Source organism: Equus asinus, chromosome 13 (genome assembly GCF_041296235.1).
Source record: "Equus asinus isolate D_3611 breed Donkey chromosome 13, EquAss-T2T_v2, whole genome shotgun sequence".
NCBI lineage: Eukaryota > Metazoa > Chordata > Mammalia > Perissodactyla > Equidae > Equus > Equus asinus.
The window spans coordinates 26,206,946-26,223,279 of NC_091802.1; the positions used below are offsets into that span (position 1 = coordinate 26,206,946).

Here is a 16,334-nt window from a genome sequence, read left to right on the forward strand (position 1 = left end):
GCTACAGCCAGACCCTATGGGGCCTGGAAAGGCCGTGGCCCAGGACATATTAATATAAGGCGAGCCTAGTGGTCAGGATCGTGGGCGCTCGGGCCAGACCCCTTGGGTTCAAGCTCCAGCTCCAGCACTTACCAACCTATGTCTTCAGGCCTTGCCTCTGGGGGCCTCATTTCCTCTGCTGTAAGGTGGAGATGACAATCTCTCCTTGCAGGATCACCGTGTGGAGGAGAGGTAAAGCCCTAACACGGAGTCAGTGCTCAAAAACGGCAGCGATTCTCATCTCACGTCCCCAAGTCTCGTCTTATAACAAACCGTTATCTGGCGACCTTTCCGGAGGCTTCCCAGCACAGGTGCGTGGTGAACACTTTGCAGGCATAAGGTGAAAATACCTTATTCAGTCTTCCCGACACCCTCTGCAGTCAGTCATGTTGTTATTCCCATTTCACAGATGAGGAAACTGAGGCACCGAGAGGTTCAGTCAGAAGCCCCAGGCCTCACAGCCAGCAGTGGCCAGTCTGGGATCCAGGTCTTGCAGCTCCTGACCCCCACCTCGCACTGCCTCCCGGAGCACTGTGCTGAAGGCTTTCCATCCTCTCTTGCTGGGCCTCTTACTAGACCCTCAAAGAAACTATTTGGAAGCAGAGGCAGTAGGAAAGGAAGGAGGGAGTGAGGGGGTAGAGGAAGGAGAGAGCGGGGGAGAGAGAGGAGAGGGAGAGGCAGCGGGGAGAGAGGGAGGAAAGGGAGAGACAGAGGGAGGGAGAGAGAGAGAGACCGAGAGGAGGGAGGGAGGGAGGGAAAGAAGGCGGGAAGGAAGAGGAAAACAAAGAAAAAAAGGAAAGCAAAAGGCTGGCGAGTATACTTTCAAACAGCCCTCTGTGGGGTTAGGAGTCAGGAGCTCGTTTAACCATGGGGGTGCCTGGGAGGACGCCCCGGGAGGCTCTGCGGCGCTGGAGAGTGGCTGCTTCTCATGTGGCTACTGAGCACACAGAGCTTTTCACTTTGTAAAAATTCAACACTCTATGTACTGATTTGTGCTCTTTTCCTTATGGAAAAAATTAATATAATAAACAATTTTAAAATGAATATTATAATGGGTGAATTTTAGGGTATATAAAATTATACCTCAATGAAACTATTTTTAAAAAAATAAATACGGTACACTCGCCTTGCGCAGTGTATAACGTAAACGAGGTGCCATAGGACTGAGAGAGCCCCAGAGTGGCCTGTGGGTGGCCCTGCAATGAATTTCCTGGGACGGTGTCCTGTGGAGGTGAGCTGGGGGATGGGGAGGAGACTCAGGGTGACATCCCACCACACACCCTGGCCACGTCCCTTCCTCCTCAGGAGCAAGGGGAGGGGGCGGAGAGGAAGAGGGGGACAATCGGAGGGGCACAGCCCAAGCAAAGGCTTGGAGGGGAGAAGAGAGAAGCTCCAGGCAGAAGGAACTGTGAGTGCTACAGGCTGGAACTGCCCTGAGCTCAAGAAAGAGATTAGGATGCTTAGATCAGCGGAGGATGGAAAGGGTGATTTTCTGAAAAAGCTCCAAAAAATATCATTGCAATCGAGACAAAGCTAACATGATAGTGATGATCCCTTTCACGGTGTTACCATTACTGCTGTTGCCATCACTATTGTTGTTAATCAGGGAAGTAGCAGGGTGAAGCACAGCTTTTCCCAAAGCGAGTTCCAAGGAATGCGTCCCCCACAAGATTCCCCTCAACAAACTTATCACAGCAAAGAAATTAATACTAACTCTGCTCTTCTCTCAGAACTACCCAATTCACCAGCATAATAAAGGCTCTGAGAAGTCCTGCAGCAAAAAACTTATTTAGCTTTTGGAAAAATAGCCTTCCCTAAACAGACCTGACCACAGAACCCTTTTTTTTTTTTTCCACACAACACTTATTAACACTGAGGGAATTGAGGCTTTGTGGATTATGCTCTGAGGAATGAGGAGAAATAGAAAGAGCATAAATTCCAGACTGAGACAGGCTAAGTTCAGTTTCAGCCTGTTTCATTTGGCTTGGGTAATTTGCTTAACCCCTCTGTGCCTCAGCTTCCCCAGCTGTTAATCAGAGAAAATAATGCCAATTTCAAAAGGTTGTGGTGAGGTTTAAATTAAATGTGGCACATAATAGATGCTCAATAAATGTTTGCCCATTTTACAGATGAACTAACTTGCTCAAGAACACATAAGCAGTGAGCAGCCACTGTGGGGGTGCCCAAGTCTAGGTCTTTGTTTGGGGGAGCAGGGGACTTCTCCTGAGTGTTAGCATGTGAGCTATTGTTTTTACTACTATGACTGTTCATTGCTGGGCTCCAAGTCAGTTGGCAGAATGGAGGGTAAGGGGAGAGGACAAAGAATTATCTCTCCCAAGGGGCCCTAAAAAGCAGGGATGACAGTTCCTGTCTGCCAGGACCCCCTCTTTCAGCTCTGTCTTTCTGCAGATTCCAGCCAGGCCTGGGCCCCCTCCTGTCCCTGCAGAGATCTCACTAATGGTACCCACCCTGATGGGGCTGCCGATGCCAGGGGTGAGCCTGTGATGGGCCGGTCCTCAGGCTTCTGCTCACTAAAAGAGTTATGGTGACCCCACCCTCACCCCCAGCTCACACAGAAATAGTGGACTTGACCTCTCAAATCACTGTCACTTTATTTTTTTTTTGAGGATGATTAGCCTTGAGCTAACTGCTGCCAATCCTCCTCTTTTTGTTGAGGAAGACTGGCCCTGAGCTAACATCCGTGCCCACCTTCCCCTACTTTATATGTGGGACATCTGCCACAGCATGGTGTGCCAAGTGGTGCCATGTCCACAGCCGAGATCCAAACCAGTAAACCCCGGGCCGCCAAAGCGGAACGTGCGCACTTAACTGCTGCGCCACTGGGCCGGCCCCCACCGTCACTTTTATGGCACCCTCTGAGATGATCAACATGGGCTCTTGCATCCACAACTTATCAGTGAAGAAAGTGAGGCACGCAGCAAAATTAATGGACTCCCCTAAAGCCAAATTTGGGGGCCTAGAACCTAGATTTCCTGACCTCCAAGCCCTGGCTGTTCTTCCTGTATGGTGCTGGAGCAAGCCCTACCTGTCACCCCCAAATAAAGGTACTCTTAGTTGTAAGGTTGTACCCTGACTCAAGAGGCCCCATGTACTAACAGGTGAAGCCCACTGACACGCTGGTGAGCCACGCAATCAAGACTGTCCTTGGCCTCAGGCCTTATGATCAGTAATCCAGTTGCCTGGGCCCTGCCTATGCCCATCTCCCAGAACACCCCCTCCCCACCATTCCCTCCCATTTCGGGCTTCACAGGAGGACTTTCCCGCTAACGAATCACATCTTCCTCTGGGCTCTGATGGCAGCAGAGGCCTGGGCCTGCTCCACCTCTGGCCCCGTGGGTAGAGCTGAGCTGATATCATCATTTTCTAGCCTAATGAGCCTCCTACATCTCCGATAACTCGGAGCTTAATGGCCATGGTGGCCCCATCCTAATATAGAACTCTGGGGTTAGAGGTCAAGGGTTAAAGGCCTGAGTGAGGGCCAGATTCACCCCTTTCCCTCTCCTCCTCTCCCCTCACTGTTCCTGAATTCTCTAAAGCTTAGTAAAACCATTCCTAGCACCGACCCTGCTGTGTTACTGAGACTCAAAACAATACAGGTAAAGGTAGCTGCTGGCCCCAGAGCCAGTGGTCCCCAAATGACAGCACAACCCACCTAATCTGTGCCACCCTGTGGGGCTGCATTCCGAGAAAACGTCAGTCCACCCTAAACCACAGAAAAATTCTGTTCCAGTTCTTACCAAGCATCTCAGAGGGCATTTACATTCCTAAGACAAAGTAAACACTTCCTAGCTTCCTCTTTGTCCATCTCCTGCTCCCTCCCTCAGCTCGGCCAGTGCCTGGGGCTCCCCTCGATCCTCATAACCAGCCCCTGCAGGTGCCCGGCTCACCCTTCGGCCTTTATCCTCTTCTAGCCTTTCACCAGGCTCTGCTTTTTCCAAAGGAAATTAATCCGAGATTTCTGGTCTTCTTTCAATTTTCCTCTGACACACCAACCCCCTCAGAGCAACTGGGACTCAAAGAGGGCCAAACACAGAAACTTCTAGAAACTTCCTTGGGGGTGGAGGAAGGGTAAAGGCTAGGGATCCCTGGGTGTAAATGTTTTTGGTCCTGTAATAGGTAGTTGTTATTATCAGGTACATCAGCACACAATTATTGCCATCCACAATTTGCTCCTCGAGGACTCGAGGAGCTTATAGTCAAACTGAGGAAACAACCTGAAACAGTTAGACAGCAGGAGACTCTGAACTGCATATGCCAGACGTGCTGTTAGGGACTGAATGTTTGTGCCCCGCCCCCCCCGCCCCCCACCCAGTTCCTCTGCTGAAGCCCTAACCCCAGTGTGATGGTATTCGGAGGTGGGGCCTTTGGGAGGGAATTAGGTTAAATGAGGTCATGAGGGTGAGGCCCCCACGATGGGATCAGCGCCTTGTAAGAAGAAAGACTGGAACTCTCTCCCCTCTCTCCACCATGTGAGGACACAGAGAGAAGGCAGCCACCTGCAAGTCAGGAATTGGGACCTCCCCAGGGAACAGAATCAGCCAGTGCCTTGACCTTGGACTTCCCAGAACTGTGAGAAATCAATTCCTGTTGTTTAAGCCGCCCAGTCTATGGTATTTTGTTCCAGTAGCTTGAGCTGACTAAGATACACACCTTCTGGAAGGAGTGGTCAAGGAAAGTGTTCCAGAGTAGGAAAGACTTCAGCTGAGCCCACGAGAGAAAGAAAGAATAAGCCTTTGAGGAGGGATGTGCAAGGGCATTCCTGGAGAGGGCACTATGAGTGAGCACAAGTGGGAAAGGGCACCAAGAACTGGCCAATGTGCAAGAGGAGAAGGTGCGAGAGGCAAGGCCAGGAAGGCAGGCTGTGACCTGATCATGCTGGGGCTTGAGAGCAGTGTGGGAGCTCTGGGCTTGGGCCCCTCAGTCATGCGGAGTCACGGGAGGTTTTGGAGCACAGGAAAGAAGCAATCAAATCTAAGTTATAGGAAGCTAACTGGTGGCCAGGGAAGGAAGGAGAGGGAAGGAGAGCCTGGGGTGGGGAGCTGAGAAAGGCTACAGAGGTCCAGGGGTGGCTGCAAGTGTTGGCAGTGACCAGATAGGGTCAAAGGAGGACAAGAGGGGCCTGGTCCGAGGTGACAGCTGCCTCCCAGCCCGCGTCTCTCCCTGCCCCTGCCCACGCCCACCCCAGTCAATGTCAGTGGTCCTACTTCCTCTGCCCTTGCCCAGCCTGGACTGGCTAAATCATCTAGACTTATGTGTTCCTCCCACCTCCATCCTTCCCTTTGGGGACCCCACACCAGTCTGTGGCTTGTCTCCTCACCAATACCCCACCTGCTCTTTCCTGCCCTTGAAACACCAGGAGTTGTTGCTGCTGGTCAGGTGCTGCCCCTCCAGCTCACACAGGGATGCCGAGCTCCCTGAACTCACAGGTAAATAAAGTCTGTTTGCAACATTCAAGGGTGGAGCATGAGCTTTGGAGTCAGACTGCCTACGTCTGGATCCTGACTCTGCCACCTACCAGTTGTGTGACCATGGACAAGTTAATTAACCTCCCAGACTCTCAGTGTCCCCATCTGTAAAATGGGGACGATGGTGGTACTGACCTCAAAGGGCTGTTGTAAGGACTGAAGGAGTCAATAACAGGTAAAGCATTCAGCACGATGCCAGGCACACAGTAAGAACTCAACAAATGTTGACTCATTTTTATGTAACAGGTCCTGTGCCAGACACTTATACATATAAGGCAGGGTCCCTGCTTTCACAGAGCTAACAGGATGTGCAAAGAAATAAATGGCTTTGACTTCCAGCAAAAGACAAAAGAAATAGAAGACACTACCCCCTCAGGGAACCCCCAGTCTGTGGGGAGATGCACGGGGCAGGGCCAGTCTCTGCCTTTCAAAAGCTTAGAGTCTAATGGGAGAGATACACTCCCCTCCAGGGAGCTTCCAGCTGCAAGGGAAGGGTGGGCCTCTGCGCATCGAGGTCTCTCCTCTGGGCTGCCCCTTCTGGTCTGACCACCTGAAGATTTGCTACTCTTTCTTCAAACATCACCTCCTCTGAGAAGCCTTCCTTGATCCCCACCAGACACAATGGGGCTGGTATCTTTGATGTTCCCAGAGCACTTTGCTCCCTCCTCCATCAGAGCATTTCACACTCTACCCTGATGAAGATTCTATGTGTGCATGTGTGTGCGTGTGTTTGGGTGTCTGTCTCCAGGTCACCCGCCCCTGGCCCACAAACCCCCACATTTGTGAAGGTAGACACTAGGCCTGCTTCTGTAGTAAGAGTCCTGCCCACAGCTGGTGCTGAATGAGCTTGTGATGGCTAAGTGCTTGGATGGATGGATGGATGGATGGATGGATGGATGGATGGATGGATTGGCTGATAATGAGAGAGACGATCTGGAGACACTGGGCTGTTAGGGAAGACGGACAGGGGGTCAAGCCATGTCTCTCTGACACAGAAATAGGATGATGGTTCCACCCCATGTCCTCCAAGAAGGTCCAGGGCACCAACGGGAATGGAGACTCCGGGAGCACCTCTGCTTCCCTGTCCACACCTGCCAGCCTGCCTCTGTCCCCACTCTAGATAATCAGCGGCAGTGCCCTCCATCCCTGGATTAGCTGTCTTCCCCACCTGGGAGGCGTGCCCTGGAAAACCACCACAAACGCAACATAAATCCATTACCAAACAAAAAAGTAGCCAGAAAATCACAAAGTGGGTCCCCAAGCCCTCTAGAAGTGGGTCGGAACCTCTCTGCCCATCCTTTGGATGGTTCGCACAGGCCAGAACCAAGAGCAAGGTAGGTGTTCAAAACGCATCAGACAAGTAAAGGTCTGAGGGCCCAGAGGATGGAGAGCTGGCTGCACTCCCTTCCTTCGGAAGGGGCTTCTCCCAAGAGCCCAAAGGACAGCCTATGGAAGCCCTGGGTTCACGTCCCACCAGCTGCGTGACCTTGGACTAGACGTTAGGCCTCTTCGAGCCTCAGCTTCCTCATCTAGAAAATGGGTATGATGGCACCCAGGCAAAGGGCTGCAGTGAGAACAAATACGAGCTTGCAACTGGAAGAGCTTTGCGAAGGATAAAGGGCTGTACAAACAAAAGGCTTAGACCACTTGCATTGTTTTAGTACCATTGTCATTACAGCAGAAGAGCAGACACTTAAACCAGTGAGCCCGAGACCAGTGCTGTGACCCCACAAGGGTCCCCAGCATCTTCTCTGAGCTGGATTTCCTGAAACAAGGTCCAACCAAGGCATGGAACAACTGGAGAAAGGAGAAGGGTATGTGCGGGCATATGTGTGTATGTACGTGTGCATGCCATGTGTGAGAATGCACCTGCTGCGGGTGGGTGCCTATGTGAGTGTGTGTGCATGAGTGTGTGTCTGTCTGCCCTGGGGTAGGGAGAGGAGTGGGTGGAAGGAAGAAAGGGAGAATTGAGAAGAAAAGCAGAAAAGCACAGGGAAGAGGAGGACTGAGGTATTCGGTTACATGATCTAAATTCTAATCAAACATCATTTAAAGCGTGTTTTATTTCAGCCTCGGGAGAGCCGGTCCCTCCTGGCTGCTCACCATGGCAACGGGCCGCTCATTTCAGAAGTGTCATGCCACATTATCGTCCTGCCGCCTCACACGCTCTCGCCGCCTGACAACTTCGCTCTGCCCCTTGCGACAACCATCCCCGCTCCGCCGCTTTATTTTTGGTGTCAGCCGGCACCCCCCTCCGTGCGCCCTCCCCATCATCAGTGGATTGAAAGACAACCTCAGCCCTCCAGCCGGCGAGCATCGCAGCCTGTTTGGTGATAAGAGATAATTTGAGGAGATATTTGCTTACATGTGTATGAACAATTTGCTGCATTAAGACAATTCCACCTGGTGCATAGGGATGGGGAGGGGGTGGCCAGTGCTCAAGCTGACAACACCCCAGGAAAGAGGAAGGAGGGAGCACCTCTCGCTTCTCAGGGCCCCTCCAAACTGGGGCCCCTATGAGATTCTCATCTGGCTGCCTTCCCCAGTATCATCCGGAGATGGTAGCCCTGCCATTAACTCGCTGTGTGACCTTGTGCAAGTCACTCTCCTTCTCTGTGCCTCCCTGTCTCTATCTGTCAAAAGAAGGGGTTGGACGAGCTGGAATCTGGGATCCCTGCCAAGTGTGGAACCGGGTGACTCAACGATTCTAAAACCAGGGTGGGGACAGCAGAGGGCTGAGGACCTTGAAAAAGGACTGACCCCTGGTCTTGTCACCAGTGTGAAGATAGATGAAGGGAAAAGAGGTCAGCCTGATGCAGCCCACCTCCATCTATGTGTCCCAGCTCAGAAACGGTGGGTGGGGGTGGGGGTCCTGACACTCCTCGCTCTGGTGGAGGCTGGGAGAATCCTGGACCTAGGGTCCGACCCTTCCCCGCACTCCACCTGGCCTTCTCCTTCACAGGACAAGAGGCATCTCGGAAGCCACCCACTCCCTATCATGTTGGGAGGGAGAGGTGTCCCCTAGACCCCAGGTAGGAGGACAGGACCCCTGGCTCCCAGAACTGAGCACAGAGATAACGGACTGAGAAGCAAGGTGGCCCCAGCTGATGCCTCCACCCGCTGAAAGCCGAGGATAATTCCAAGAGCTGCTGAGGCTTCCCAGAGCCAGGCCCTGTGCTGAGATTAAAAGGGTCTGAAAACCCCTCTCTACATTCTGTGCCCTCCTGCCCCACCCCAAGGGGGTAGGAAGCAGGCCCGGGAGTGAGTCTCAGCTGAGGGGAGCCTGGGCCTCTGTTACTCCTCTGTCAGGATTGATAATAGTGCCTACTGCATAGGTGGCTGTCAGGATTAAGGGAGGCTGAACACCGACTGGGGCACATGGTAGGTGTTCAATAAACAGCAGCCATTAGAAGTTGTCCTAGTAACTGGGGTCTGAGGAACTAGGGCTTTCCGCTCATTGGGCTTCCCTCCCCTACCACCGCAGCCCGCTGTGCACCTGGGGGCTGGTTTGGCCCCCACCCGGCCCCGTCCTGGGGAGGATGGACTCCATGGGATGTCTAGAGCTCCCTCCCACCCCCTGAAATGTCTCTACTTGGTTTCTTTGGTCCCTCCAGGAGTGCTTCAGACCACGAAAAGTGATCTCTCTCCCACCCCAGGCCCCAATCAGGGCACCCTCCTCTGGGACCCTCAGAACCCCCAGCCCTCCAAGGTCCCAGCCCACACAGTGACCGTCTTCCATCTCCCTTTGCCTCCTGTCTGCCCAGGGTTGAGGTAAACCTCAGCCAGGAGCCCACAGAGCAGCTGAGAACGCAGACCTCCACTCATCTCTCGTGACTACTCCCTGCCCTGACCTGGGGTCCCACCCAGACTCCTTAGGAGAACTGGCCCAGGGAAACCTTCCCATCAAGCTCTGAGCGGGCTCCCCTCCCCCAGGACAGAGACAATGGGGTAAAGAGGCAGTGGGTGCAGGGAGAAGAATCTCTTTGGGGTCAACGGAACTCAGGTCAATCCCAGCTCCACCACCCCTCAGCAACAGAGTCTCAGACCAGGGGCCTCGCCTCAGTGTTCTTATCTATAAAATGGGGACAACAACATATACTTCACAGGTTGCTGGCATAATTAAAGGTATACCTAACACACAAAAAGCAGCTATTATGAATAAAAATGACCAAAGCTGCCTGAGTGGAGCCAGGGCTGTTTCCCTTCCACCCGTCGGAGGCCTCTGTGCAGACAGGCAGGGGCTGGAGGCTTCTGGGCCAGGACCTTGCACCCCGGGCTTACTCTTTCAGCACCTCCTCCCTCCCCTGCCACTCTCTCCAGGGCAAAGTGCACTGCAAAGCGATGGGGTGGGGCCTTCCTGCCCCGTTATGCCCCTGAGAAGCAACACACACTCCACACACGGCCCAGCCTTGCCCTCTATCTTTCTCCCTCTCTTTCTCAACAAAATAAAATGAAGCCAGTTACTCATCTCAGCCTTCCACCAGCATGTGTTTGACTCAGCACTGGGAGGGCCCCAGGGTCCCAGCAGTGCGGGGGACAGGGCAGGGGGCTCCAGGAAGGAAGTTTTGACCCAAGGAAGGACCGGGTAGAGTGGTCAACATCACGGCTTATCTAATCACGCCCACATTTCTGTACTTTTGAAATATGAAGAGCATGTATTATTTTTATTATTTGCATAACCACACACCAAAGCAGCAGAGGTTTGCTAGATGCCGACATTTCCTGCATCGCCAGCTCCCCCCACCGTACCCAGATCCCAGAGCTCTTGGAGGCAATGTATTGGGAGCAGGTGCCAGGGAGTCCCACAGACCTGTGTCCCCAGCCTCCTCACCCCTGCCCAGTATGTGGCCTTCAGCAGGTCACTTAACCTCCTGAGCCTCAGTTTCCCCATCTGCACCACAGGTATAAGGTAGGCCCTGCCTCCGGAGCCTTGTGAGGAGCTAAGGAGATGGGTATCAACCAGCACACAGGAGGTGCCTCCCGCCCACCCCCTTCTGAGGGAAGCAGAAAGGCCCCTCAAGTGCTGGCTGTCAGCCTTCCACTCAACTTCTCTCCTGAAGCCGCTCTAAAAGGAGGTGAGGGCGACGGGAGCCATCCTGGGCGGCCCCCCCACCACTAAGCTTCCCCTAATAGGACCGGGTCGGGAAAGGGAAAGCTGGGCGGCTAGGATGCTCTCGCTCCGAGGGCGCCGCCTCCCAGCCGTGGGATTGGGGATTCCGGGACTCAGGGGCCGGGGTCCAGGGAGGTGTCTGCAAGGGCCCCCGCCAGCACCCGCTCCGGGGCCTTGGGCGAAGGAAGGGGCAGGCACCTCCGGCTCACCTTCTGACGGTGAAATGTGGCCATTTACCTTCACGCTCCACTGCCGGCACCTAAATCACTGTCTCCGCGCCCGCGCTCAAGGTTGCTCCCGAGCCGGCCGCCAACAAAGCCGCCGCCGCCGCCTGGGACCCGGGGCGCCGCCGAGCCCCCTCCACCGCGAAGACCCGCAAAGGGACGTCCTGCGGCCTCCTCTGCTGCGCCTCTCGGCCTTCCTCCCACCTCCCCTCCCTTCCTCTTCCTCCTTTTTCCTTCTTTCTCTCTGTTTTTTTGTCCTGAGGACCTATCTCGGGTACCAGGCGACCACAGTGCCCCGGTTCAAACTCAGCAAGAGCCTCAAATTGAGGAATCTATCCCAGAATGAGGTCATAATGACAACGAGCAGGAATGAAGAAGGCATTCATTATGCAACTGCTGCTTTAAACTTGGGTCCCTCTGCCCAACTCCACGCCTGGAGCACACTGAATGCTCACAGTTTTTGATCCAGTAACTATCTTGTGAATGTCACTCATAATGCATGGAGAGTGTGCGTGTGTTAAAAGTGCTAATCTGTGTAAGGCAAACATTTAACCATCTCTGTGACTCTGTTTTGACGTGGCTTCATTAGCCCTGTTCCCTTCTTTCACATCCTTTTCCCTCCCTGATCTTTCTCTTTCCTCTCCCTGGAGGATCTCCACTTGTCATCCGTCCAGGGAGGACGAAAGAGAGAGCAAGGAAGGGGGATCCAGGAGAGACCCCAGGTCCTGATCACACAGGACGTTGGGGTTCTCTGTGGAAAAGGGGGAGCGGAGTGGGGCTGTTGGCACAGAGAACAAGAACCATGGAGAGGAGGAGGTCTTGATCCCTGCCCTAGCCTGCGTGCCCCCACCTGCCAGCCACTGGACGGGTCACCTGCGAGGGAAATGAGAGAACTTCGCCTGGGAAGCCAGAGTAGGCACTGACTAGAGACGCACACCTCCCCCCCGGCCATCGGCTGTGGTTAGGCCCCCTCCCCAATCTGGGCATGAGATACTGTGCATGCCAGGGGTCTGTGTTCTGCCTTCAGCCTCCCAGCACACTACTTGCAGTGTCCATTCACTCTGTCTTGAATCTCATTCATTTGTACCTTATTTCTGTTTCTTCCATGTGGATCAGTGGGATTGGTGTACCCCCCCCCATCTTACTGAGAGTTCACCCAGGACAGAAATGGTGTTTTCTTCATTGGACTGGAGAGCTCCCCAGGTCAGAGATTGTATCCCTGTCGTCAGATTGGGTGCTCCCCAGAACAGGGGCTGTGTCCCCCATTTGCCTGGGAACTTCCCCTTGGCAGAGGCTCTGTCCCGCTTTCAGACTGGGGGCTCTGCAGAGTAGAGGATTCTGTCTCCCCCATCGGACTGAGGACTCCCCAAGCCCTGGGCTGTGTCTCTCCCCTCAGGACCCTTCTGACCACAGCTGACCTAGTGTTCAAAGCCCTAGTGGGGTCCTGTCCCACTGTCAGGCACTGTGGTTCTAGGAGCCCTCAAGTCTGGGTGCAAATCCAGCTTCATCATGTCTTAGTTTTGTGACCTTGACCAAATCACATGACCTCTGGGGAGAATAGTGCCACTACTCAGGGTCTTGTGAGGCTCCAAGGAGATGGCATGTGATGAAGGAGCCTGGCAGATAGCAGGTGTCCGGTACCTGCTGTCTCATTCCTTTCCCCTCGTTAGTCTGAAAAGAATGTTCCAGCATGCTCTGCCAGCTCTGGCTGAGAAGACAGAGGGGAACCAGAGTTGGAAAGCAGTGCCCACAAAACACACACACACCCTCCCGTCAAGCAACTGGGTAGTGGCCTCCTTCGTTAGGGGATGGGGCGGTGGCAAGGAGTTAAATGTATTAAGCAATTTACAATTAATATAGAAGTCATTCCAGAGATAGCTACTAGAAAGAGTACAACAGGGCAATTAACCCACTAATACACTAGGCTATTACATCGCTATGTCTCTTATTTTAGCCCGAGGTGATTTGAAACGCATTGGATTAGAGGATATTACAGGAGATAGCATGAAAAATAGCTTAATGTAATGAGCCATCCCGTGATGTCTGCTATTAAAGATGATTTGCAGTTGAAAACTACAACATACAGTAGTTCAGCTATTTGAGGACCGAGGGGGTGGGGGCTGGGGCGGTGCTGTTAACCCTTCCCTCCTTCCAGCTGCCCCCACCCCCACCAGGCCCTCTGCTACCTTCATGCCAAGATTATCAAGTGCATCTTATTAGGCGACAATGGCTTCATCGGGAGATTGGAGATTGGGGCCTGAGGTTGATAAAGAACCAATAATCTGCTAATAACCTTTAAAAAATAGATTCCCCCAGGGAGCCGTACTAATGGGCTGAGGCTGGGGAGGGAGGTTGATTGGCAACTGGGCAGCTAATGTGGAAAAGGGTGTGGGATTAGGGTGGGAGGAGGCTTTCCTGGGTAAGGGAAGGGCAGTGTGCCCCCTGACCCCGGGCTCCCCTGAGTGAGAAGGCAGGGAGGTGTGCAGGTTATGACTGCTGCTTCGAAGGTGTGCCCAGGTATGTGTGCGTGAATAATTACAACACCCAAAACTGATTTTTTTCTGTTTAGCTGATCTTTGTACGGTGCATTCCAGCTTTTAAAGGGTGTTTCACATGCGTTCGTTCTCTGGACTTCATGGCATCCAGAGAGGTAGGTAGTACTATACTTTCAGTGTACAATAGACATGTGACTCAGGGAAAGCAAATAACTTACCCAAGGTCAATGCAGCCAGATAAGTAATAAAATAGGAATCAGAGAGGTCTTCTGATTTCAAAGCCTGTGCTTAAAGCTCTGCAACTCCAGCCTATGACTGTGTTCCACCTGAGAAATCTCTGCCTGCCTCAAGGTCGCAAAGGTCTCTCGTGTTTACTGTTTTACATCTTGCATTTAGGTCTCTGATCCATTTTGAGTTAACTTCTCTGTATGGTGTGAGGTAAGGGTTGATGTTCATTTTTGTTCAGTTGGCCTATGAGTGCACGTGCACACCCACGTGTGTGAATACATGTGCGTGGAGAGGCGTACACACACATGCGCTGGCAGCCACGCAGAGAAATCTGGGGGCACACGTGCAGAAGCCGTCTAAGGCAGACACATGTAGAAGGTCGAGGATACGTGTGCATAGTGGGCATGAGAAGTGGGTGAGTACCCAGCACAGACATACAATGCATGCTTGTTTTGGTGAGTGTGCATGTGTGTGTCACAAGAGTATGTGCTGGCACGTGTCTGTGTCCATCACTGTACGCGTGAGTTGGTATATGTGTGTTCCTGGGCATGTATCAGACTGTGCGTATATTCATAGCTGTGGGTGTCACTGAGCACATGTGTGTGTTCAGCCTTTGTGGGGAGGTCATTGTTGTTGCTGAATCTGTGTGTATACGTCACTGTGAGTGATTGTGTGAGTGAAGCTGTTGGCATGTCTGGTACCGTGTGTCTGTGTCTATGTCTGTGTGTGCACATCATTGTGCATGTGTGTTGGTGTGTCTGTGTGTGCGTGTCGCTGTGCCCATGTGTTGCTGTGTGTCTGTGCCTCCCCTGGTGCTGCCACCTCCGACAGCTGCAGGGCCAGCCGGGAACAGCCCCCGCGCCCCCCTCACTGCTGTCTTTTATCATCATTTGCCACAAAAGGGAGCCCAGGAGGACGGTGATAAATAAGGGCCACTTAAAATACGAGACGACCACTCTGACTTTGGGGAATATTTCTTCTGTGGAGCAGCTGGTGCCGCCTCTGTCCTTGTGGAAAGGGGTCCCCGGGGCCGCCAGCCCCTGCCCAGCTTCCTCGGCTCCCTCGCCTCCCTCGCCTCCCCCTGTTGACTCCCTCCCCCGCCCCTGCCCTACCAGCTCTGGTCTTGAAGGCCTGGGGAGGGCCGTAGAGGGGGGACCCCTCGAGGCCAGTGCAGACAGGGAAAGAGTGGCCCTCAGTTTGCCCTTCTCGGGTGCTCTGTGGAAGACTGGGTATCATGGGGGAAGAGGCGATGGGCCAGGAAGGGGCTGAGAGGGGACTGGCAGGAAGAGCACCCCAACCTTGTGGGGTTTCCCTTCCAATTCCCTCTCCTTCTAAGCTCAGGTGAGGGAATGGCTGAGGGGCTCCAAAGGGCAGAGACTCATCGAGAGACATACATGGACACACACAACCTGGTCACACAATTTTGAGCACCTACTATGTGCCAGGCCCTAAGAGGAAGACACAAAGGCACACATCCCATGAAGACATAATGATGTACACACATACTACACTTTGCTACACAAAGACACATGCAGACATGCAAAAAAAAAATTGTTTGTGAGACTTGTTGTGGGAAGAGAAGGAGAAGGAGGAGAAAGAAGAGATAGGAATTGAAGGAACTAAGAAAAGGAAAGAAATATTTTAAAAAAATGGATGTGGAGGACACACAACTGCTCAGGATAGAGGTTGTCCCCAGGTGGAAAGGAGGGGTGGCGCTAGGGGTGGAGGACAGCCCCATATGGGTGTGCAGGTTGTTCACTGCCCAAGGAGGCAAGGAAGGGCTAAAGTCCAGCCTTCACTCGACTAGCCAAGCCATGCCCTTGTACAAGGCTGTGTCCACCAGGAGGAAGGATGCCTTTTATTTTATTTTATTTTATTTTTTTAAGATTTTATTTTTTTTCCTTTTTCTCCCCAAAGCCCCCCGGTACATAGTTGTATATTCTTTTTTGTGGGTCCTTCTAGTTGTGGCATGTGGGACGTCGCCTCAGCGTGGTTTGATGAGCAGTGCCATGTCCGCGCCCAGGATTCAAACCAACAAAACACTGGGCCGCCTGCAGCGGAGCGTGCGAACTTAACCACTCAGCCTCGGGGCCAGCCCCAAGCCTGCCTTTTATTGTCCACGGAAAGCACCCTCAACCAGCCGTGCCCTGCACCCACAGGGCCAGGTCCCCCCAAAGGGGTCAGCTTTTCCTACTTCTTACAGAGGCGCCTTAGGAGCTCTTCAGCTATGTCTGTGAGACATTGTTTCCTTAAAAACAAGAAAAGAAAAGAAAGAGAGGAAAGGAAATAGAAATTGAGACAGAGGAGAAGGAAGAAGAGGAAGAGAAAGAAAGAGAAGGAAAGAGAACGAACAAGGGGAGGAAGAGGGAGAGGAGGAGTTGGCGGGGGAGGGCATCAAACCACAGAGGCTTTTCTAATCAAAGAACTCGTCACTGTCACTCTGCTAGTCGAGATGCCAGGACTGACCTGCACCCGCCAGCATCCGGGGCAGGGGGTGGGGGTGAATCGAGATTAACAGGTGACACATTCTCCCTCTCTCTCTGATACACACACACACTCCCACGCACCTCCCACGCCCACCGTGTCTCCTTTCTCAGCCCATCCCAAGAGGCCAGGGACCTGTCAGATCTCACATCCTTCTCCCAGGAGTCATGGGAGTTGGGGGAGAGGCAGGGGGGCGGCACCTGAGCTGACCTTTTCTGCTTCAATTTCCCCTCCAAGCTCCTCAGCCATCAACCACAGGTGTGCTGAT

The 16,334-nt window shown here is 53.1% G+C and overlaps 1 long non-coding RNA gene across 2 annotated transcripts in view; it reads right to left on the reverse strand.

Annotated features, from left to right (window-relative positions):
- Positions 1 to 11,155, reverse strand: part of LOC139039972 (uncharacterized) — a 48,121-nt gene extending 36,966 nt beyond the window's left edge. The window contains exon 1 of one of the 2 annotated variants that reach the window (XR_011493511.1): positions 10,873 to 11,155. This is a non-coding gene — a long non-coding RNA (uncharacterized lncRNA). Of the gene's footprint in view, positions 1 to 10,844 lie in introns of both variants that reach the window. The other variant, XR_011493512.1, reaches the window with a different exon arrangement.
- Between the last annotated feature and the right edge of the window lie 5,179 nt (positions 11,156 to 16,334).